The sequence below is a fragment of the Electrophorus electricus genome, chromosome 22 (assembly GCF_041902795.1).
Source record: "Electrophorus electricus isolate QZ-2024a chromosome 22, ASM4190279v1, whole genome shotgun sequence".
Lineage (NCBI taxonomy): Eukaryota > Metazoa > Chordata > Actinopteri > Gymnotiformes > Gymnotidae > Electrophorus > Electrophorus electricus.
Window position 1 is genome coordinate 15,988,742 of NC_137518.1, and position 25,337 is coordinate 16,014,078.

Sequence of the window (25,337 nt, forward strand, 5' to 3'; positions counted from 1 at the left end):
TAAACCAATCACTGACTGTGACTTGGACATGTATATCATGACATGAAGAGGTGTTGACTTTACAGTCAGCAGCCTGCACTGCTGGAGTTCCAGCAGGAATCCTGCTTCTGGTTCACTGTAAAACAGAGAATCACAAATGCAATACTAAAATTAACTTTTGCTTTGACAAAATAAACTGAGATTGAATTCTTATACTGGTCTCTGTTTCACATCATATAAGAGCACTTACAAACAGCCTAAAACAAGTCATAGCCTATTGGAAGTAAAGATGGTTACTATATATATATTTCTATATATTTCTATAGAGTTCTACAGATCACAGAAGATTTCAGTTTGGGTAGTTCTGCAACATAAGAAAAGCGCCGGAAGAAAAACCAAATGCACCTGTTTTAACTTTAATTATTTTCCTGTCAGAACTCTTTATTAAATTAATATTCTTTACCAAACACACATTTTCCATCCCCCCCCCAAAAATCTCTGCACAAACATTGATTGCAAAAGCATCTATTGCCAGTCATTAAGGGTCAAAACCTGAATAGCAATTCCCAGCAAAAAAATGTTCTGTGTTGAAGAGTAGCCATGGATACCACCGACCACTTGCGTTCGTGGGTGCACACACTTACACCCACTCATGACAACTCCATTAACAAAGACATTTATAGGCACTGTAGACAAGGTATGACCAGGGGTTTTACAGCAGAGATTGTTCTGATCAATGGCTTGGTTTTGATGATATAGCTGAGAGCCACTCTCAAATCACTGTAGAATCACTGTTTGGGCCACATTTTCCATTTGATAACAATTATCCTTCCAATTGGATGCACTTATTTTTAATACATATATGTACATACACTAAATTCTGATGTAAAATCTTTAGAATTCTTGAGGTAAATTGTCTGAATAATCTAATCTAATATGCCTCAGTAAATCATGTGTGCATACTGAGGTGTTAATGACAAGACTTTGCAAACATCAGTACTGCAAGTATGACACCATGGCTTGCTGTTCATGGAGGTGTTAATTTTGGCACAGGCTAAAAAAGTTTGCATTTAGACCTGTGGAGGGCAAGTGTTGAGTGGTGAAATTTGTAAGACATATAGAATGTCCCTTGAGGGAGCAGACGCAAGTGTATATAAGCACTTAGTGAACCTGAAGGCTATATAGACAGGTTTTTCATAACTCTCAGTTTATTCTGAATCATCAGTTTGGCTTGTAAAAACTCTGTAAAGAAATAAAACAACTTTATTTTTTACAAATCAATCAGTCCTTAACACAGACTAAACAGGGACTTTAAAAAAAAATATCTTTCAGAAGAATTACCAAAGAATCACCTATGAAACATACTGTATGATTTTTCAGTGACAGCTTGGAGGAAACAAACCATAATAAATGTTCTCTTTGGGTGTAGGCGCTCCACTCTGTGTTTACATTATGTAAACCCATTTACCATGTGCTAAGTGCTGTTGCATTTGCTATGTGCTGGATGCTGTTGCTGGACTGTGTGTCAAGCCTGTCTCGCTTATTAACCCAGAGAAGTGAGGAGAGGTTCAATACGTTCTGCCTCCAATGAGCCTTCGGGCTCAGAGGCATTAAAGTAATTTCACGTTGGAGGAAGAGGCTTTCAACAAGCATTTTCACACTGACTTGGGGGATTGGCACTTTTTTAAAGCTTTTCTGGGCTTCTGTCTTGGGGAGCGTTCCTAAATATCAAGGCAAATCATGTTTAGGTGGAAACCCAAATGCTATACAACACTGGGTTTTGAATAAGACCATACAGAGCAGTAGCCTGAAAGATTAAACATGCCCCTGTTTGTTCCAGTCATGCTTCTGTATAAAGTGTTAAACATTTTGCTAATATATGCTATGAGAAGTCGGATGAGACAGTCCAGTTTTACATTATACATTGGGTTGCCACGACAAATCTGAGCAGGATGTAAATGTCAAATTTAAACAAATAAATGTTTACACACAATGTTACATACAATAAATATAATGTCTTTATGTAATTGAACAGCAACAAATGTTTTCTTTAATTCTAAAATACAACTATGAGGATCATAAAATGTTAGCCCCCCCCCCCCCCCCCCCCACACACACACCCCCACCTACATGCCATAAACAGGTCAGCAAACAAAGTCAGCCATTTGCTCTTCTTATACATATTATCCCTCATTTAAATTTTCTGACAGACATTTAGTCTTTTTTTAGTACTTGGTTGTGAATCCATGCAATAAATGACTGCCAAACCATTCAAACTGACACCAGCAAACAAGCTTTTTTGCCTTAGACTTGGCCAGCCAAGCACATTCCATCTTTTTCTGCTCCTGAAAAACCCTGTAGTTTCTTTGGCTAAATCTTTTGTGACATTGCTCCACTACCACAGCCATCTGTTGACAGTGGAGGCATTTGGATTGTATCTGACCTCTGAACTACTGATCCATAGCACAGACGTTTTTTTTTTTTTTTTAATTTGAGTTATTTTAGATCAGTGTTTGGTACACTGCAGGATTCACCATGCTCTATCAACTCCAGTAAAGATAAGCTCATTCCCCTGGTAACCGTACATCAGACAAGGTAGTATTTACGCTCTGATCATAAAGGACTCCATTTTCTTCACATTGTCCTCATCCTAGTAATGCGATACGAGTTAACCGTAATCTCATCTGCTTGCAGTTTGCCTTTTTGTTTGCCACTACTGCTGTATTTTTGTAAAATTGTTTTCTTACCCTAGTCTGCTTACGTCTTAAATGAGGTTAATGAACTAATCATTTCTTCATGACTGAAAGTGTTTGCTAATCCACCACTATGGTCTTGTGTGGTTTGGTGAGTTGTTTACTACTCTTAAATTTACCAGTGCATGTTGAGAGACAACAGCAAAAGCCAGATGCTGCTACAATCAACCAGAATCACCTGCAATCAAGTAGAATCATCTGGAATCAACAAGAATCAAATATAATCACCTGGAATCACTCGGGATCAACTTTAGACTTTTTCTGCTCTGTTAACATCTTTTCAGCATGAACTAATCATCCAATTACACGAAAGCGGCCAAAAAGACAACAGCGCAGCGGCACAATTGCTTATAATAATCTGAAATCCACAGAGCTGCCAGGTAATAGCAATGCCTCCACTTTTACACAGATTCTAAGTTAAGTGACAGTGGCAGTGATATAAATCAGACAGACCATCATTTCTAACATCAGTTACTGTTCAGCTGAGCAATGGAATGGTCACGTCTTAGTGAGTCTGACCTTAGTGATAGTGTTTAGTGTGCTGGTTTTAACATCGTTCTGGGTTTTTCACACACAACTGTTTCAGTGGTTTACTGAGCTTGCATGCTAGTGGATGCCTGTAAGTACTCAACATGCTACTAGATGGGTGTACCTACTTAACGTGCTATTAGATGGGTGTACCTACTTAACATGCTACTAAATGGGTGTACCTACTTAACATGCTATTAGATGGGTGTACCTACTTAACATGCTATTAGATGGTTGTACCTACTTAACATGCTACTAGATGGGTGTACCTACTTAACATGCTATTAGATGGTTGTACCTACTTAACATGCTACTAGATGGGTGTACCTACTTAACATGCTATTAGATGGTTGTACCTACTTAACATGCTACTAGATGGGTGTACCTACTTAACATGCTATTAGATGGGTGTACCTACTTAACATGCTATTAGATGGTTGTACCTACTTAACATGCTACTAAATGGGTGTATCTACTTAACGTGTTACTAGATGGGTGTACCTACTTAACATGCTACTAGATGGGTGTATCTACTTAACGTGTTACTAGATGGGTGTACCTACTTAACATGCTACTAGATGGGTGTATCTACTTGCAGCTCAGTGTACAAATAACTGTGTTTCCTAAGGTTTAGCAAATGTAGTTGGAAATATTTCTAATTAAAGCTGTCAATCTGCATTTGAACCCCAAAGTAATTGTATCATTTCATTTTTTGCATTGTTACATCAAATTTTGTCCCTAAGGTTTGTAAGACTGGATTTTGTTTAGTCTTGTTCTAGTTCTAAAAAAAAACTGTTTTCAGTGTCAAATCCCCACTGAGAGTGTGCAATTGCCCAGCTGTAGGCTTAATTTCTGTCTCAGAAAGAGATTCCTCAGTGGAGCATGTTGATCTGTAGGCGTCGCATGTGGGTCCTGGAGGAGCCGTCCCAAGCTGGTGCTTTTCTTCACTCTATTAAAATTTGAAGAGGAACCTTTTTTTTTTTTTTTTGCTATTTCCTCCCCAGCTCCTCTAAATGTTTCCTCTCTTCCCAATCGGGCTTCAGCCTCCACAGCTCCAGGGCTCACCTGCTGTGTGGGGAACCCCTGCCGATTGCTGGGACTGCAATGAACACAAACTCAGACTTCCGCCACTGCATTTACAGCTTTCGTGTTGCTGCTCTACAGCTCTCTTGCCCATTTATCCACTTTCTTCCCTGCAAACAAGATGTTTGGGTGCTGTTCAGCTGCAAGCTGCAACTCGATCTGACTGTTTACTCGATGAATCTTGTTTATGAGGCTGGAATATGTAAATGAGAGAGGCTGGAATATGTAAATGAGAGAGGCTGGAATATGTAAATGAAGATCATCAGGATCACATGTCACAAATGTTCTGTTTGGATGTTCACTTTGGATGATTAAAGACACATAACAGACCGTGTTATTTCTTTCCCATTAAAATTAATCCTACAAACTAAAATCACCAGTGTGTAAAAATAACTGTCAGAGAATTATAAGTACACCTAGAAACTTATAATTAAATCAGCATTCCAACATAGCATAGCACCGCTGACTCTACAAGGTTGGGTTTTACCTAAGCCACGTGTTCAGGGTTGACCCTAAACTGTGAGAATGGTGGACACACTCAGGTTTCTTGGGCCCTTGCAACAAAAATCCATGTATCAGCCATTTGCTCTTTTTCTGTAATCTCTTCTTTTTTTATTTTGTGCAACTTTTACATTAAAATGACATTAAAATGCTAAGTGTGCTTTATATAGACTTAGTTTACATCATTCATGTGGGTATTTAAGAATAAAACTTACAATGATGTTTTATATTATTATTTTTATTTTGTGGAGAATGTGGAAAAACAGTAAATAGCCACGTATGGAGTTTTGTCACAAGGGCTCAAATGTCATATCTGGCCCACGCCTTTAGTGTAACACGAATCTTTGTCTTTTACACAATATGAGAGGTTGAACCAAGTTGAAAGACTGCACCGTCTTGGCTTCTGGCAACATTCTCAGTGCCATTACCTGTTAGTGCTGCCACAACACTACATGTATCAAATGTAAATATGACATTCCATTTTCCGAAACTTGTGTGATGAACAAGATAGGTGGAGACTGGGAATACATTCCTCTTTGACCTATATCAGGATTCCTGTGATATCAGGATTCAGTTCTACTCTGTAGTAAGCCTGTATAGAGCTCATCATTTAAGACACTAGAAACTAAATATATTGAATATAAACAATATGTATTAAATCATCTGGTGAAAATAAATATCTAATCTAATCTTAAAATGAAGTTTAATATAGTCTTGAAATGCTAGGCTCCGTGTGCACTTCAGATACCTTTGTAAACTTGTAAACTTGTAAATGTACCATTCCCCCCCCCCCCAAGAGACCATGCATGAAATATTTCCGCACTTACAGGTACCTTCAAGGTACAAACACACTGAAATCCTCACTCTCAGCTCTGAACTGCGACGAAGACACTAACGTTGCCATAATCAGGAGTGCATACCAGCATTTGGGGAAAATGAAAATTAAGACGATAACTTTTACAGTAAGGCAATTTATTTTAGTTTGGAGTTTTTCGTTATTATTGTGCGGTGTTAAGCGTCCACAGTCACAGCCACGGCATGAAGGAGTGGCCCATTTATCGGCTCAAATGATTGGTTTGTGCATCAGATTTCGCCCACCACTTAAAAAAAAAGCATTGGGTTACAGACGGAACCAGGACCGTCTGAACAGCACAAACTAGGACATTCCTGCCCCGGTCCGTGTCCGTTTGGTCATCAGGCTGATAGCAGTCCCGACGGTTTCCACATAACTCGCCCTTACGGTTCACCTCAGATGACGGGACCATTTTCCCTTAGCGTAAAAAACGCTGATCTTGGATCTGTTTCGGCGATTCGGCTCGCTATAGACAGGGCAGGACTCCGATCCTAGATCAGCCCTCACACTCGGAGAGTTTGAAGGCAGGCCGTGATCCCTCCCTCTCCGCGGTGACTCCCCAGCCCCGGAGTCCATCGCTGTCCTCGCCCCTTTTCCATTCCCGAGCGCGGCGACCGCAGGCAACGGTGCAACAGTGCGTCTTCTCGTTGACGGGCTGCGCTCATCCATACTTTTACCCCACTCCGTAAGGGAGGAGAAAGAAGACGCTCAAAACCGCAAACAGATAAGCGCACACCCAAAGAAAGAACTTGGATGCGTTGCGCTCCGTACCAGCGCGGAGCACAGCCTCAGTCTCTCCGCGCTCATTTCCTCTTTTCTCGGGGAGAAGAAGGTTGCAGGATTGTTTCGGAGAGCTGGCTTCTGCTTCCCTTTTCGGTCGTGTGTGTGTGTATGTGTGTGTGTGTTGACGTTATATAAGACGTTTCTGTTTGTTACTGTACGCGGAGCTCGGGCTTGTGAGAAAAACGCCCCGTTCTGTCCAGCTTGTTGCATGACGCTCGTGTCTTGCTGAAGTTTCCAGATGCAGAGGAATCAAACGCCATTTGCGCTCGGCGTCCACGCAAAGTGTGAGTCGGATCGTTACGCCCTGCAGCGTTAAGAGACGTTTTACACACTTGGTCATTGTGAATTTCGGAGCGAAAGGGCACGGCTTGTTCATTCCCTACGCGACCGCGCCGACGGAGGAACATTTCGCGTCTCGATTTGGACTCACTGGGGGAAGAGAGCACGTTTGTACCACGGGACTCGGGATTTACCAGGTCCACAATACCTGAACGCGCTGACGGAGGAGGATCGTCCCGGGAGACGCGCATTCTGTGGCTCCCCATGTGCCTGGTTCCCTAAAAGAGGCCTTTTAACGCCGAGGAAGGTTTGTTCCTTTTGTTTCCTTGCATTTTTGACCACGTTGTCGTCTCATTTCCACAGGTGTGTGTGTTGCGTCTACATTTTGTACGAACAGTCGTTGCTTTTAAAACCGGGGTGTGTGTTGCATGTGTGCATGGACCTGTAATTTAGCAGAGCATTACTGGTTGGCGAACACGGAGCGAAATAACTTGTTGGGCACGATATAATGTCGACTACTTGTGTATGCGGAAGTAGTAATGAAGCCTTGAGAAAATCGCCAGCCACCCTAAACGGACACGCACGCGGGTTCGCCTCGCCATCCGGGAGCGCTCGCGTTGTGCACGCACTACATCGGCTCGGTGTAATTCATTGGTGAAATCTCAGATGTAAATATTGTGCCATCCACTTGTAGCACTGTTGTTTGGAGCAAACGTTTACGTTCAGCGGTGCGCCGCATCTGAAGTGTGTATGTTCCTGTGAAATCAGAGTAGACCCCAAAGCCCCGTGCTTCTCATTAACCACGACTAGACTCCGGTTCAGAACCGCGGACTAAAGACCTAAACGAAGACGAGCTTCTCCCGGCAGGACTAAACGCAGTCGGTCAGCGCTGGTAACTCCTGACGTCATGCTCCTGGGCAGACTGCTACACGGAGGGGGGAAGCCCCGCTGCTAGGTTCGGGTGGTGAAGCAGACTCGATCACCTCTGCTGATGGATGTACTTAGGCGCGCACTGGAGCAGTCTGTCAAAACGCGTCGTTGTTGAGGCTGTAGAGTTCGAGTGTGAGCTATGCGATCCATTTTCTTTCACACTGCGTTCTTTATCAACATATATATATATGTGTGTGTGTGATTTTGTTTTTCTGCATCCGTACATACATAATTTGAGATCCTTTTGTGTATTTGATTTATGCAGCTTCTGGCTCGGAAAAATCAGAAAACAGGTTGTTGCATTCACTTCACAGAATGCAGAAAGTTCACAGGTACAGTGCTGGAGTTGTGGAGTCCGAATGTGGATTCACTGCAGCGTTTGTTTTCTGCATGACCTTGCAGCTTTTTATTTTTATTGTTACACACATTTAGAATTGCAGCCAGTACCTGTATTGTACTGAGAGAGTGAAAACACTAAAAAGTGAAGGATTTCTCAGGCCATTTTCACACTGAGCTGGTCTTTGATTCACAGAAGTGGCAGTGGGATCCTGTAGTAGTGAGTTTGTGTAACAACCTAAATACATATAATTACCTGCTACAGGGTTCAGTCATTCCTTGTTAACTCCCCAGAAATAAGATTTTAAAAATTGATTACTTTTTTTTAATTTTTTTTTGCATGTCAAGTCTGACGTTAAATTGGTGGCATTAAGAGCATGTTTGTGTGTGTGTGTGTGTGTGTGTGTGTGTGTGTGTGTGTGTGTGTGATATATATAATATTATACTCACATTTAAAAGGTGGAAGGTGGTACGTGGTAAAGGCTTCTCAAGCATGTGCACTTATTTAAATACGTTTCATTGATGTGGGGTATTTATTTATGGTACTTGTTTCCTAAGAAGAAAACATCAGAATGACTGCAGGGAATCCCCAGACTTTATAGCTTGGAAAAATGTCTAGATTTGAAAGGCTTGGGTGAGATTGCAGGGGATTCCTAACGAATTTTACCTTGGGATTCCATGGCAAAAATGGTTTGTCAGAAAAACGAAATCGAGATTTATTAGCTGACATTTGTCGGTTGTTATGCTTCTGCTTGAAACCGATGACGTCTTGCAGTTTCAGTTTTCCATGGTGAGAAGTGTCATGTTTTAGGAGACTAACAAGCCACTTTACGATATAAAACTATTTCACAATTGAACACTTAAGTTCCTAATTGGTGATCTTTGCCATTTGGAAATGCGAATCATTGTGACTGTTTATGGCAATGTGTTCATGTGCAAGCTTGCCCACCGAACCCCCTTTACAGTTTGGCTTGAAGAAAATGCATTTGGCTGCAGTGAATTACTCAGTACACGCCCTAATGTCAGAATGATGAATGAGATTAAATGTCACATGCCAGTAGTGGGCTGCCTAGAAAATACTGATCTTGCTCTTTAAAGTGAAAGATAAAATCTGTCCTCACATTTTAGGCTAGAATATTAGATCACATTCTATTCTGGGAAATCTAGCCAAAAGTGCTGTTCAGTGTTGAAAGTTTGGTGAGTATTCTGAGAGATTTTTAAAAACATTTTTTTTGGTATGGGGAGCCAGTTTTTATATATATATATAATATTTATTTATTTATTTATTTAAAGCAATACTGGTCACAAATATTTGTGTGTTTGTGTTCTGCTATATAACTGATTATACATAAATTTAGACAGTATTTGATCCATACAACTAGGCTCAGTAACATCACTGTTATACATTATTTCCTCTGCAAATTTCTTGAAACTTCACTGATACTAAAAAAGGCCATATGTGTACATATTCTTAAATGTGGGCTGATTAATGCTTCTTCAAGTTTGCCATAAATGTTGATTAATTCTGAGCATTGATCCAGACTAATATGGAGATTGAGTAATTTCCTGCTGATGGAATCTCTTGTTCCTTGAGCTCATTGTGACAACTAACACACACCATTAATTGTTGTGACAAACTGCTGTTTCATTACTGCTCAAAATAATTAGTCATGTCAAAATGGTACAGCCCCTACCTTCTGCGTCTCGCTTTACACCAAAGGTGTCCAAGTTCAGTCTTGGTGATCTACCACCTTGCAGAGTTTAGTTCACACTGTAATCTAACAAAGCTGATCCAGTTAATCAATACTCTATTGGTATCTTTAGTATTAGAGCCAGGTCTACTAGATTTGGGCTGGAGCTAAACTCTGCTGGGCAGTAGATCTCCCAGATCTGCTTGTTCCTTGTTAGTTACTTGCCATCTAATTGTGCTGTTAACAGATCACCGGAACACGCATTGTCCCGATTCAGTCCAGTTCCTACAGGGAAACTCTCTCACTGCCTCCTGCTGCAGCCTCCGTTAAAAACACCACCAGTGGCACGCGTGAAAGCTTAAACCTGTTCAAACACGACACGCACATTTGTGTGGTTGGTCTTTGCGCACTGTGTGTTCCGTTTAACCACAAAAACACCACATGTGAAACTGTGTGTGTGTGTGTGTGTGTGTGTGTGTGTGTGTTTGAGATTTAAATGTTCGGTGATGGGCAGGGGTGCATGGCACAACCAAGGCTTTTTTCATCACTGGTGCAAACACCAGCAGACTGATGCAATTTACTGTTGAGTGTATCAAGCTGTGTTTACTTCGCTAGCATCTGTTCCTTCTAATTAAGAGAGAGAGCACAGCACTGTCTCCTTCCCTCCCTACCCGAAAGAGACGGTGCCCGGACAGCACCAGTGCAGAGCTCTGGTGAGCAAGTCTCCCTGGTGCGACTACAGTCCATAAATGGACAGGGAGCTCTGCATCTGGCACTCGGACTGTTGCGGTAATGTGACTTGTGAGGCAGCGCTTGGGGGCGTCCTGTGCACTCCAGAGAGGAATATGCACCTATGAGGGAGGATGCAATAAGTCAAAACACGATATGGATGTCATTAGGTGGTGGGTTTTTTTTTTTTTTAAATGGTGACACATTCTGGTTACTTCTGAGGTACACCAGGAGTGTACTGATGTAATCTAATACCAGTGACCTGCAGTGCATAAAGTGAGTACCCCTTCTACATATTTTTTGGGGGGGCGGGGGTGGGGGGCAGATATTACCATAAATTATTGGATGGATTCCTAAATATAGCTCAACAGTTTGCAACTACAGTTGACAAAACAGAAATGGCATGTATGCCGCAGGCTAGTTGTTGGCCCAGTGTGCATCTCCTGGTTCATCTTACAGAAGCTACGTACAAAACTCCCACCCCCCCGCTTCCTGGCTAAGATTTATAGGTACTGCTGGCCTACCTTGCTGAATTGCTGTGAGGTTCTCATTGAACATCAGTGTCTCAGAAAAAGGCTTTAAAAGCCATCTGTTTCACTCGTAGTCACTGTTCAAAGTTAGCTGGCCAAGGTAGCGTGTACATATATGGTGACATTTTACAAATAATGGCATAGCCCCTTCAGAACTCTGAGAAGGGCCAGGCTGCTATAAACCTGCCCCCGTAGCGAAAGTCATACATTTCATTGGTGAAATTTTCTGTCATTTTGCTAATAGACTTGCATTACAGAGCCCTTCAAAATATCTCCAGAAGGGGCACGTAGGCTAATACACAGCAGTGAGTCCCTGCAGCCATACTAATGAGCACTTTTGATTAGTTCCACTCTCGGCTAGAAACCAAGGACAGTAACTAAAGAATATGTAACCTCGTCTTTATGAATAGGTTGATGTTTTTCATTTTACTTTATGTATTAGAAATTTTTATTTTCGTCCACTTTTTGTTACCCTTTCTCTGAAGGGTTTGGAGGGCCTGACGGCACATACCTACCACATACCTACCTAGCGGAAAAACCTCAACGACTATGACCCAGTGACTATGTAAAACTCCCTGGCTAGTACCTTTCAACAAGAATGTGGTTCGGGGAGGTGCTCCCAGGTGTCACTGAGCTCACGTGCACAGGCATCCAGCTGTGTCACCCATATTCTGTCACCTTTACCCTTTTGTGCCCTCCAGTTTGCGATTAGTGGGAAGATTAACACCTTTAAAGAGGCCAACAGTTGTTCTGGAGGCAAGAATGGCTGTGTAATGATTAATGAGTTTCAGGGGATTCTCGGCCTGCAGCTCTGTCCTTTGCCTAATAGCGCAGTTTGTTTGCGCGTGCCAGGCGAGAGGGTGTGCAGCAGAGCCAGACTCCTTTGCAAAGAGTCTACGGATCTCGGCAAGCCAGCAGCGAGGTGTTCCAGGGCTCAGCCGAAGGTGAGATGCCGACGTTTGGAAGTAAAGGTGACTGGCTGGTTCGTGTCGGCGGCGGTTTATCGTGGTCTCTTGCAGCGCTCTGTTTGACTGACGAGGTTGGGGTGGGTTTTGGGTTGTGGGTTTTCACGGGTGGGTGAGGGGTGAAAACCTGCTGATGGGGGAGGGGGCACTTCCTCTAACATTCTCGCATTCGTTGGGCGAGGAAAGCGCACACGCGTTTATGATTGGCGCACGTTTCGGTCGCGTGCCGTTTTCTATGGGCGTGGTTGGTCTGTGCGTGCCTCCTCCACCCCATCCGTCGTGGCTCTGCTACACCTCCCCCGAACCCCTCTCACCCTGGTGATTTCACTGGGTTATGGGAGCGACGTGGCCAGTGACCCAGAGAAGGGCTTTGCACCGATTTAGAATTTTCGAATGCATGCCGCATGCGCTCGCACGACTGTACCTGTATGACGACATCGGTGGGTGTCTGTGTGGGTTCCCTGGAGCTCTCGCTTCCAATTCCTGCTTTTGACTCTGAATGTAATCAGAGCGCAGCATATTGGAACCCGTACAGGGGGACAGTAGATGGGGGTGTAAGAAGAGTGACATTGGCACACACAGCTGATCAGTGCAAACCAGCCAGGGAGCCGAGCTGGGGAAGGGCCCAGAAACTTGGTACAGGCGAGACGAATGTGCATATACTTCTGCACTTTTTGCCACAAGCTGCTCTGGGATCAGATGGGCAATTTTCTCGCCCGATGGTCAACGTGAGGATCTGAGCTGGAGACGATGATGTCAGATCAGTATAAACAAGGCATCTCCCACCCACTCCTGCAAGCTTTGTTTGAGCGACTGCGCTGCTCATCGGGCCCACGCAACGATGGCGGTTACATAACGCTCGCTGACGTTTCCCTCTGCTCCTGCGGGAGTCGATCGGCAGGTCCAATGCACTCGCCTGTGGTGCTGGTCTCGTCCTGCGGGGGCTCCGGTGGGCGGCGGAGCCAATAATCTGAACCAAAGAGGAGGAGGAGGAGGAGCAGAAGAGATGGAGAAGTACAAAGCTTTGTGGGTAAAATCCTCAACCGCAGGGCTCGAAGCTGAGCTGTTTTCGCTCGTCGTGTTGAATAGGACCATTGTGCCTCGCGTATCACTTAGCAAAGATCTTTCTGAGAGGGAGAGACAAGAAACCTCCTCTTTGCAGAGACTTTGGTCTTCACTTTGCCCGTCATGTACCGCCATGCAGAGAGCAGGCACGCTGAGTGTCGACTCGCACAGGCAAGACAGGATGAGGTGTGTGTGGAAGCCTGCTCTCAGAGAGCTTAAAGCATGCACATGACTGTGGCGAGCGCAGGTCCTGTCGCCAGAGTGCCACAGTTGAGCTTTTAGCAGGTCTGTACCAGCCATGGCGCACGACGGGGGGTGACGGGGTGAACACTCCACACAGACCTACAAACATAATCTGGAACATGTTGGTCGTGAGGAGCATCCCGATATCGCTCCGATTTGTTCACGGATGGCACGCCTCCCGCTCCATCTTCATAAATGCCCATTAAAAATGCCCGAGCACGGTTCCCCTATGGAAGCGCATGTGTTATTGAAGAGAGAAGGAGGCGTGGAAGCCGGCGCAGGTGGCTGTGATTGAGGCATCGGTCGTCGGAGGCCGTCAGCCACGCGAAACCTCTGGAATGTGACGGCACCTTGATTTGCTCGCTGCGTTCATAGTGATGTGAATTTTAAGCAGACTAGCACCTCACAACTGATCTGAATAGGCACAGATATCATTACCATCTGCTCCGGCTCCCAAGTCTATGTTTCTGGAGCAAAGGACCGACTCGGAAGAGTAATGAAGGGTAATTTCAGTTGACTGAATACTTCCGTTTTTCCTGTGGTTTATCTAATTGGTGTTCTGGATGTCTTGACTTTGCCAATATTATGTTAAAGTCAAAAACCTTGTAAAAATAACATAAAATGGCTATGCAGTCTACACATTTTTGCGAGAAGTGTTTTTATGCTCAGTTCACAGTAAGCTGAACACTTAAGTAGAGCTCAACTCTACTGTGAACTAATGGTTATGTATATATTTTTATACAATTCCGGGTCAACAGTAGATCCACGTTGACAGAATTGATTGACAGTATTCCAACTAATGACTTTTCTCAAGATGCCTAGGTTGGGTACTTCTTTGCAGCTAGACACACACACACACACACACACACACACATAGAGAGATCAGTCTGCTGCATATTCACCTCTCCGAAGAGGAACCAGACTGCGTGCGAGTGCAGCTTTAGCAGGAGTCAGCAGACTGTGGAAAGTGGCACTCCGGATCCTCTCCAAGTGTTCCAAGGCCAAACAAGCTTCACCTGTCAGTGCAGCCTGTCTGCCTACGCTCTGTCTGCTGGCGGGGGGGGGGGGGGGATAAGCATTTGGTAGGTTAACTGCCGAAGAAATTTCAGCGGGGCACTCTGTGGACGGAGGAGCGTTTCCACTGGCAGCTGTAACGCGATCATGAGGCTGGCTGATAAATGAGAGGCGTCTGAGAGCCACGCGCTCCTGTGAGCCTTCAGGCACGCCTTCATGCGCCGCATTGTTGGTGGGCTCGGCCCACACAGTGGGTGAACGGACTAGAGATGCCATCCTGGTTCACCAACGACTGGACTGGGGCGTCCAGGCAAACACATGGAGACCATAGGAACTCCACCAGATAGGGACTTGAACTCAAGACCCTAGTGGTGAGAGGCAAACATGCTAGTCAACGCTCTCTTTACAATCTGTGGAAGCTTTGCTGGTTCTGAAATGGTCTGACCTTTTGTGACAGTAGTGACTGATTTCTTTTAGTAAAACTATTTGATAAAATAATTGATTCAAATGATATGAAATAATTGCTAATTTTATAGTATAGTGTTATTTGTATAACTAAAATATTATTTTATTATTATTTAGTCATTCTAAATTATAAATTAGTAAACAAACAAATTTTGAGACTGAGGTGAGCAGTGTCTTACGCTGACAATTGAAAAAAAAAAAAATAAAGTTTGTATGTTTCATTTCCTTGTAGTTGAAGAAAACATTTTCTGAAGGAAACTGATGCAATAGTATCACTTGGCAGACATGCTTACCTGGCAATAATCCTATCGCCCTGATGTTTCCTACTAAAACAGAAAATTTCAATTCTGTTCAATTTCAGTTCTGTTCAAACCTTTCAGTATTATCCAGAAATGGGTGAATACTGTCGTTTAGATTTTTGTTTAGGTGAAAACAATGCCCCAGTACTTAACTTCACAGTTCACCTCCCTGTTGGGCGTTAAACTTAAGGTGAAGGGGCGACTCTGCCAAAATAGTTTGCTTAGCTCTGGCAAGTCAAGTGAGTCTAGGCGGTGGTGAAGGGAGAGAAGTGTTTTAGCGAGGGGACTAAGGAGCTAGCTAAAGCGCCGCTCCGTCGTTGAGCTTGAGGGTTGAAGCCAGGGAAGCGAACGTTAGGGTAGTCTTCCTAGCTCGTGCCTCACGTGCACTTTTCTGTAATCGACTTTGCTTTCAGATGCTCCGCTAATCAGCAAGGCCCCTCGCTGCAGAGTCCTGCGTTTTCAGTGCCGTGCTCAGCGTTAGTCCGCCGTAGCTGTTTGTCTCGTCCACGCCTGGCATGGGCAGCGTTCTAATTTAGTTGCCAGGTGCGTCGGCAAGTGAGGCGCCCGCCCACCCACCCAGTGCCCTCTATCTCCCCTCTAACACCCCACACCACCACATGGAACTCTCCTGTTCCATCCCCATCCGCACATGGGCCTGACGCCCCCTGTCCTCCAAAGCTTCAGCATGACATGCGAATGAAAAACTTAACGCGCGCGAAACTCCTGGACGGCATTCCCCACCGCCCTTTATTGGAAAGGCCGGTCTGAGCGCTGTTTATGAGCACAATGTATTTTCCACTGAGCAGGCAGGCGAGGGCCAGGCTTGTTTGGGTACTCGAGGAGGGTGTGGTGCTTACACATTGTTCCTAAGTGTTGGTGCTCATGGAAGACATTTTCACCAGAGGCAGCAGCGTTAGAAACACTTCGGATGTTAGTTTTCCACTTTCCAGCAGTGCCGATTAATTCTACAGATTGCTGGGCAGACTTGGCTTGTGTGTATACAGGCAATATAATATTAAGATGCCATTTTGATCTGTATCTGACGTGGGATTTTGGTTTCACAAAACAGTAAAACCAAAACAAGAATGAAAAAACCCAGCACGCACTGACTTGCATCTTTTTCGGTCCCAATTTGCATATTCACGCACGGTTATGAAGTCAGAGATGTGTGATCACCAAGAGCTTAAATCAAAACCTCGGTCAGAAGGGGAACTAGCTTGGACGTAGCACTATGGCTACAGCCACCTGCTATGACCAGACTTCCCACACTCTGTTTTGGGGAAGCCACGCACTCATCATGTGTGGAAATAATCGTGTCTCTTTTTCCATGCCACGCCCCAACTGACGTCCACGAGAGCGCTGAAGTTTGGCAAGCGAGGTAAAGTCAAGAGCGCTGAAAATGCACATCGCCCACGCGCTGTCTTCAGAAAACCCACACCTTCCCCCCGAGCCGCAGCAGCTGGGAGGCCCTCCACGAGGAGGGGCCGTGGCCGGCCTGCGACATGTGACTGGGCTCCCTGCCAGATCGCATTGGAAGAACGGCTCTTTGTCGGATTCTCTTCCGTGTTGCCTTTTTTTCCCCCCCCACCACTGGGCTCGGGGCCAGCTGCTAACGTGATTTCGTACGTGAAGCAACCAGAGCGGCAAATCGGGATGCGGCACGCCTGGCACCGTGCATGCCGCGGGGCAGCCGAGGGTTCGGACAGCAAATTCCGCCCGGTAGCGTGACTGTTAGTCAGACGTTTCCTCCTGGCCGTCTTGGCCTCGGTGGATTTTCCCGTCCGGTCTGCGGAGTTGCGCTGTGTTGGGCCAAGCCTCGCACCTCATCCGTTTGTGTTGTAATGGTCCAAGACTGTTTCAGCTGGGTTTCCTCCAGGGCTTTTGCATCGGGCTCAGCGCAGTCCTTTGCGGAAGCCCCCCGGCTCACGGGCTGCCGGAGCGTCCGCCTGTCTACTCGACAGACCCGAGGTCTCTGGCTGCTTCCTGGGAGTTTGTCCAAGTCTCAGTAGAACCAGAGAGGCCTTATGGGGTGTCAGAAAGGTTGACCTTTTGACCTGGCTGCAGTTGCCACTGGCATCCATGTGTCCCCAGTTGAGCAGAAATTGGAGCTCAGAAGACACAGGTTCTCTCTTCTTTCACGGATGCTGAGATGCATTCCAGCTGTTCAATGCATGGTTCTCCACTGCCTGTCAGGAGAGCCTGACTTTTTTGCGCAGGCAGACGTACATGCTGTGTCTCTGCCTGTGATGACTTCCTTGTTCCAGATTGTTCTGCGTGTGTATGTGTGTAGGGAGAAGCGACTTTGGTTACGGTAAACCAGGAGCTCCAAAAGTGTCTGCATGAGGGCCACGTGCCCATCCTGCTGCAGGAGACGTTTAACTTCTAGCCCCACTGGCCATGTACAGTCATCTGTTCTGTAAAAGGCGAAGTCACTCGGTGCTCGGGGTATTCGTGACGGCAGTTAAAACCGAGAGAGAGGGGCACAGAGTATTGCTTCATCGAGTCACAAGGGCAGCCACACTGTGTTCAGACTTGCCAGTGTTCTTTGCCCTACCCATCTGTTTATTTGTATAAGGGAAATCTTTTTAACATCTTGTTCACCAGAGCGACACTGTGGCGGCGTTAAATATGTGGAAACGTTTCCCCCACTGTTCCCTAGTGTAGTTCCCCGTCTTTAACATATCTAGCGACTAAAAGAATAAAATAATTATAGTGTTTTGGGTGCGAATAAGCCATGGTGCTGGCCTTGGCAGCTGACATGTCTCCTGCTAACACGCCTGTTTTGTATCATCGTCTCCATTGTTTTTGAATGCGGCGGCCTGACTGGACTCCGTTATTGTTGTCCTGGACTCTCCACTGTCTCCTCCGACGAGCTCGCTTACCCGCGTTACCGTGAGCACAACAAAAGGCCTCGTAAGGCGAGGCGGCGGCGATGAGGCCCAGCGCGGCGTGTTTCCTTTCCCATTGCCTGCGTACGTCGGCGAGCTCCCCGGAGTTCCGCGGCTTTCCTGGACGTGGCGCCGCACCCCACCCCGCCTTCTGCCTCGGGGACAGGAGCGGCGGCTCGTTCTGAGGCCATGCCCCCTGACAGCCCGCCGCGCACGCTGTGCAGAGCCTGCCCTGTTCGTTAGCGCACCCAGTACTTCAAAGCGCCTCCCTTTAAAGGCCCGGTGGTACCTGCCATCCCGTGGTGTCAGCGGACTTGGCTTTTATGTTATGTGGTAACAAAACAAAAGTGGCAAGGCTTTGCCTGCGTTGGCAGGGATCACAGAGCCAGCCCCGCCCGCTCGGCCTCAAAGTGACACTTCCAATTTCAGTCTTGGTGCGCAATAAGGATTCTGTCAGATGCCTGTCATCTTGGCTGCATTTTGTGTGTGTGTGTGTGTGTTGTCAGTTGTGGAAGCAGGGGGTGGTGCTGTTCATCAATAACATTTAAAGGCTTGAATGGCCCTTGACCCCAGTGCATTGTGTACTGGTGTGTGTACTGATTGGCTTTGTTTACTGAAACTGTGATTTATGTGGGCAAACTGGCAGTCAGTTTCCAGTGACTAATGCACGTACAGTGTGTTGGCTGGCAGCGTCAAGGTCTTCAAGAGCAGCAGAAGTTTAATTCAGTGAGAGGACGGAGCAGCGATCACAGCTAACACGTCTTTCTGCATCAGGGGTGAAGGATCGCTTGTCATCCCCCCCCCCCCATTTTTTTTTTTTCTTCTCCAAGTTGCATTTCCTCTATAAGTTAGAAATAGTGGTCGAGTTTTTTTTTTTGTTTGTTTGTTTTTTCCCAGTGTGGAAAGAGTGAATGAATGTAAAATTAAAAACTTTCAACAATAGCAAAACAGCTAGCATCTATTATTTTTTACATCTATTTTTGTAATGGATGGGCCAATTAAAACAAGTGTGTTTTTCCTGTAGAAGTTGTCTGTCCTGTGGCAAAACACAGAATTAAGTTTGGCAAGTAAACTCGTTTCGTTTATGTACTTGAATATTTTTATATACAGCTTGTAAAGAAGCATGTGATCTGGATTGCGTAACACATTGCGTAACATGTCTAAAGTGGTCTATACTTTTCTGGTTGATGATTCAAGCATGGATGCCCTAATCAGTCAGCCACACCTGAGTCTAAAGTACAGGGTTACCACCTTCTCCTGTGTTTACTTTTCTTTACCATTTAGCTTCAGTCTGCCATACCGTAACACCAACACAGGCCATGCTCAATTACCCACTGGCATCTTTTAAAGATATTTTCAGAGTATGGAAGCCCCTTAAAAGATTTAATTTCATCCAAGGCAAAGCATGGGTGCCGAATCTATACACTTCATCTCAGAGTTGAGAAGCAATAGCTCGGCTGGCAGTGGAAGTGACAGACACCTCGTTACTCCGTAAGGCCTCTTTGGGGTCACACACAAAGCCCTGTGCACTTATTACTCACACTGGCTATCCAGATGTCCGAAACCAGTCTAGCACTGCGAGCTGGCCTCAGGTCAGCCGAGGGGAGTCCTCGGGGAGTCCTGGGGGAGGCCTCTCACTCCATTGACGGCACAGAATGGGTCCTAAATGCAGTGCCTGCCCACGCTGCTTCTCTGTCTGCCGAGGGGAGGAGTCAGAGTTGGTGGGGGGGGATAGAGGTGCTTGGGGGTGTGGCTTGGAGAGCAGGCAGCGGCATGGAAACAGGAAAAGAGGGTCAAGGAATGAATGTGTTTGCTGGGGAGAGCAGACCAGGGAGTGGAAAGTTTCCAAACAACCCCCCAAGCCCATTGCTCTTTCTTCCTTCATTGGGCAGCGCTTTCCAAACTGTACTTTGACGGCAGAACGGAGACGTGGAGATCCTGAAGAGCAGCCCTGAAGAGCCATAATAATGTTTCCACTTTCCTTTTCATGCCGGACTGGAGTACAAACCGGCACAGAAGAACAGAATGCTTGGAATTAGCCTCACAAATGAAGCAGCTGTGTGGAACTGTTCTACAACAGCACACACACCCACCCACCCACCCACACACACCCCGCAGATTGAGTAGCTTTCTGGTAACAGGAATCCCGAAGCAATGTACTGCCAGTGTACTGTACTACTGCTTCAAGAAAGCCTCATGAAAATATTCGATTCTTTGTTATATTATTTGACCACTTCTTTTCTTCTAGGATGGAAATATGTAACCTTGTTGTGGTATAACTTTAGGCTCTTGATGTGGTCCATGTGCTGTCTGCTCTGACAGATAAGGAAACGTTCCTGGTCTGTTCTGAAATCGGGGGGAATTCAAGACATCTTGTGATTTGATTAATAACATGTTTTTGTGTTGCTTCCAAAGTGGCTTTCTGTTATTGGCTGCCACCTGGGAGGTAATGTATGCATGTTGAATGAGTCGACTGAGCATCTCGCTTTGTTGAGGTCTCTCAAACTTTAGGAGTAGAATTTAAAAAGACAAAAAAAGCAAATCTTAAAAGCTGTTCTCATTCATGTTCTGGTTCATGATCAAATACTTTCTCTCTCTTTCACACACACATATTCACACAGGCGTGCACACAAATGAACTCATTTTATCTTAGACGTACTTGCAAACATTTGCACTGCGAGGTGGATAAACAGAGCATGGCTTGCCCGCGTACACTCGTACACACGCTGTTAAGGCCACCAGGGGGCGGGGGCGGGGGCGGGGTCAGGTGTAGTGGGGGGCTGAGAGAGAGAGGAGAGAGAGAGAGAGAGAGAGAGAGGCTGAGCTGAAATGAACCTGGTGCGGTCATTAATGCAGGGCTTCCCTGACTCCACACTTGCCAGCAGCTTATTAATAGTCCATCGCCTGCCCCACTTTCCCCAGACCACACAGCCCTCCCCCACCACTTCTGGCCGCTTTCTCCTCCCCTGACCCTGGAACCGCTTTGTCTGCCCAAATCCTGCCCTTGACTGTTACGAGCGACGACGGCGGCGCTGATCTCAGCGCAGCTGAGTGGCATCCGCCCTCCTTCCCTCGCCACCCGCGTCTCAGTTTGACGTGGAAATATCCTGAGATGACTCACACTGTGGCTGAAACCTAAACCTGCCGTTGGACAGTCTGGAAGGGAGCTGTATCGCTGTTGACTAGGTGACTGTTGGCTTGCCCGAGTCTGTAGGGAAGATTGGAGGTGAGAGATTTTTTTTTTCAGGCTTGCATGATTTGTCTTGACAACAGCTGACAAGAGTCTGTCATAAATTGCGCTTGGCATTGTGGGAAAGCAAACAGGGAAACTGCAGTCTCACTTTCAGTAACAATCCCACAATCCCTACAGTGCATATCTTAAGCTGCCAGACTTATTAAACCCAAGTGTAACCTACCTTGTGACAACAGGACAATGGAAGTGTGTGTGTGTGTGTGTGTGTGTGTGTGTATAAAAACATCTGTGAGCGACACTTGTGTTGCTGGAAAGGCCATTCCCTTTGTCTGACTATTTTCATGTCCCACCTCTCTGCATGCCAACTAAGAGGAAGAGCAGAGTGTTATGCCTCAAGTCTCTTGGCTTTTGGGGCCAAAATATTTGCCTTGTCTCTTGGGTTTTGGGGCAGCATTGCGTCATGAGTCATGGGACTGCCCTCCGAGTGTGGGAGTGTGGATGTCAGGCGATGAGATTGGGCGGCTGGGTGGCAACAGTTGCCGGGTTACTTACAGCACAGCTACTTCCTTCTTTGAGTGTGTGTGCCTGTGAAGGGCTGCTTTTTGATGTATGCACATGCGCTTCAGATGTCCCGAATTTGCTCGCTGTAATTTTGTCCTCACAACTTCACTCCAGACTGAATAATTGCAAGGTACGCTTTCAGACCATAGCGGCTGCAGGTGTCGTGAGTCTCAGTCTCTCTCTCTCTCTGTCTCTCTCTCCTTTCTTCTCTAAGAGTGTGCTAGTGTTCTTTGTGATCAACCATTGTGCATCTTCCGTTATCGTTCCTCCATTATCGCCTTCCCTGCAGGCTGCTGCATTGATTAATTAGCAGGGAGATGATTTTAAAAAATGGGCGAGATTTAGATTTAAGCAGCCGGTCGATGAGACGGTTTTGTCCCGAGAGCGAGATGCTCTGGTGTGTTCTACTGCACTTTTATCCAAGCTCTTACTGCAAGCCTGCTGGAAGGGATGAGCCTGTGTTTAAGTGCGGAGGAGGGCCCGCATTTCCCAGAGTTGGGAGTGGAATTCCCTTGTATTACATTACATGAACTGAAGATCTAGTGAGGTGGCCCTCTTAGAGAATATAACAAACCCATGCAGTCCGTGGATATAACATACCCCTGTAATGTGTGATTTTGGATTTAAACCACGAATCTGCTTCCATGTTCTGCATTCTTCATCGCTGAGTGTGGGAAGTGAGGAATCGTATGGGGAATGACTATTTGGCATGCGGTCCTCCTCCTTTTCCCAGCCTCCAGGGATGAGTGACTCTGTAGTTCCTCTGAAACAAACATGCAGGGCGCGCTGAATGCGGCTGGAAAAGCCAGGCTGGACCTACGCGAGGGCGCCGGGCTCTCTGCCGTCGCGCCCGTGTTTTTATCAGGGATCTCTGGCACTCCGTAGTCCATGCACGGCTGCAGGCCTGAGATCCCGTCCCCAGTGCAAGCTCCAGCTGACCAGCTAGAGCGGCGACCTCGGTGGGCCGCGTGCCGGGGACGTAAACGCTGCCTTTCCCGCCGTTTCACCCCCCGGAGGCCCTGTCCTGTCTGTTTGTTTTTCCTGCAGCCCAGAGGTCCTGAGGGACTTTGCTTTCTTTCATGAGCACAGCTCTCTCAGGAAAAAGGGGAGCGGCGGCGCGGAAGATTCCATGTTTGCCGTCTTCTGGGAATAAGGGTTTGCCAGCCCTCGTACCGGGGGTGCCTTACTGTTGCGTGCTAATGCAGTACCTTCGGTGAGGCTGGCACGCCCAGCGGCTCCCTCTCTTGGGTACTGTGGTACAGCTCTCCATCTCCAACAAAGAATCAGGGGTCTTTATGTCCTGCTAAAATGGCATGCACGTCATTGTTTTGTTGTGGTTTACTAATCCCAAGCAGAACCCCGCACGAATGTTAAGTGGTGTCGGCTGTCCGTAATTATGCCCGCCTCGATGCTCTCCTGGATGCTGCAGCGCGCTTTCTGTTAACGCTGCGCTCACGGCTCCGAGACGGTCGATAGGATCCATAGGTGCTGTGCGGGTCTTCACTCGGTGTGAACTAAACGTGGAAAACAGTTTAGAGACTTCTGCTCATAGTTTCTGTAACGCAAAGGTCGATACGGTGCCGGTTCAGCCCTGTAAACACCGCGATCTCCATGCTGGGAGACGTTTGGGCATCTTGCTCCCAGCCTGGTTAAAATGGCAGGCTCCTAAGCCAGTATTGAAGGACCGAAGGTTCCCGCGCTTGTCTTGTCTCCTGCTCCCGGTAGCCTGAGGCGGTTTCTTTTTTTCTTTCTTTTTTTCCTTTGCGCGTTTTTCTTTGGTCTCATGGCGTGATGAGCCCTGCTGTCCGCGCTGTGCTGCTAATGGAGACCGCGGCTGCCCGCCCTCGTCCTGTCTATTTACATAGTCATTTGAAACCCTGCTTTGTAATCGACAAACGGGCATGTTCAGGTATCGAATGTGTTTGGGGGGGGGCAGTAAAAATGGAAGCAAGGGTCAGAACTCTTGATCTTGTTACTCATTTCATTTGCTTTTGTGGCATTGGATCTTGCGCTCATTGTATTCTAATGTTCCCCCCTCTGTAGTGTTTTGAATCGCTAATTCACTCTCGCTCTCTCTCCCCCCACATACCTTCCTCCCTTTAATGCCAAGGCCATTAAATTTAAACTCTCCCCCCCCGCCCTCGTGTTCTCTTTCTCTCGTTCCCGTTCCATTCGGCTTCCTCCCCCACCCCCTAGCAGGGGGATTTCCTCTGGTTTTCTGGGCGAAAGGCAGGAGGGTGCGGCTCAGCATAGGGCTGTGGGCCGGCGGTCCCCAGCGCGCGCGACCTACGCCATCAAAACACGAGCGCCGGAGTTGAGACGCATAATACTGACACAACACGGTGGCACTCGGAAGAGCTGAACAGAGAACTGACAGTGCAGAACCTGCCCCGAGCTGAGGCAGGCACGCGAGTTCGTGCGCGCGCTCGGTCCATGTACGCGGCGAGCTCGCCGCGTGAAGGTCCACCATATGTAGCGCGGGCAGGGGCTGGGGGCTCCTCCGGTTCTCCACGTCAGCGGTCCGGTCGGACGCTCCCATGCGGAAGGGAAGCGCGACCACACGCTGCATGCTAACACCACCTGCTTCAGTGAATTTTCCCTGGGCCGCCTTACCCACTACATAGACGCTACGCTGCTCGGTGCTTTACAGCAACCTGGGGATTTCCTCCTAGTTATTACTGTGTGGGTGTGAGTGGGTGGTGCGTGTGGGCCGGTTTGGTGCAGCGGGGGGCACCAAGAATTGAGGTCTCTGCATTCTCTCACTTTAGTATGCAAGGCAGGTGTGGCTGCAGTCAGAGGGAGGCTGGGTCCCACCCACACCACCGCCCCCCTACACACACAATGCGTAATCCACAACAGGCCCATCCCATTACATGCCTCCAGTTATGTACACATCTGTTCGCTTTCCCTGCCTGCTCTCTCTCTCTGGCTCCCTCTTCTCGTTCATCACTCTTTTTTTTTTCTCCATCCCTCTATTCCCGACTCTCCTTTCTTTATATTCTCTCCCTCTCCTCTCCAAAACAGTCTCACCCACTGTTTTTCCTGTTCTTGTTCTGTCTCCCCCACCATACAGTGCCTTCTCCTCTGACACGGACAATTTCCGTTCTGTCTGCCACTCTGCTGCAAAAGCATCCATTCAGTCCTTCCCTGCTTTGATCTAATCCCTCTCTCTCTCTCTCTCTCTCTCTCTCTCTCTCTCTCTCTCTCTCTCTCTCTCTCTCTCTCTCTCCCACTCTTCCTCTACCTTTCATTCTCACTCCTCTTTCTGTTGCTTTGTGCGCGTGCACATGCATGCGCGTGTGTGTGTGTGTGTGTGTGTTTAATCTGACTTGCTCACAAACAACCCCCTGCCCCCCTGTGGAAGCCTGAGCAACTGATGAATGAAGCCCAGAGAGGAGGTACCACCACCTGTGCCGGAGGCGGTGTGGAGATGGATGTCCTCCTCAGTCCGTCCTGGGAAGGGCAGATCAGGGCCTGGAGCCCAAGGGAAAGACCCGCCGTAGACGGGTGCTATCGACCAGCATCTCTGTTGCGAACGCCGCGCCCGGCGGGGCGTGCTGATGTGCGTGGCTTCTAGAAGCACAAAAAGAAAAGAAAAACGCTCAAAGAAAGCTCAAAGCCAAACTCCATTATCAGGAAACCGCTGCTTTCCTAAATATACAAATATAT

The 25,337-nt window shown here is 46.8% G+C and overlaps 1 protein-coding gene across 9 annotated transcripts in view; it reads left to right on the plus strand.

The window, feature by feature from the left end:
- The first annotated feature begins 5,997 nt into the window (after positions 1 to 5,997).
- Positions 5,998 to 25,337, plus strand: part of atp2b4 (ATPase plasma membrane Ca2+ transporting 4) — a 60,880-nt gene continuing 41,540 nt past the window's right edge. For 3 of the 9 annotated variants that reach the window (XM_035520242.2, XM_035520247.2, XM_035520248.2), the window contains exon 1: positions 5,999 to 7,066. The gene's annotated coding sequence lies outside the window, so the exon portion shown is untranslated. Of the gene's footprint in view, positions 7,067 to 7,449; positions 7,822 to 7,954; positions 8,022 to 9,200; positions 9,223 to 20,981; positions 21,141 to 25,337 lie in introns of those variants that run through there. The other 6 variants (XM_081705418.1, XM_035520250.2, XM_035520243.2 and 3 more) reach the window with 5 other exon arrangements.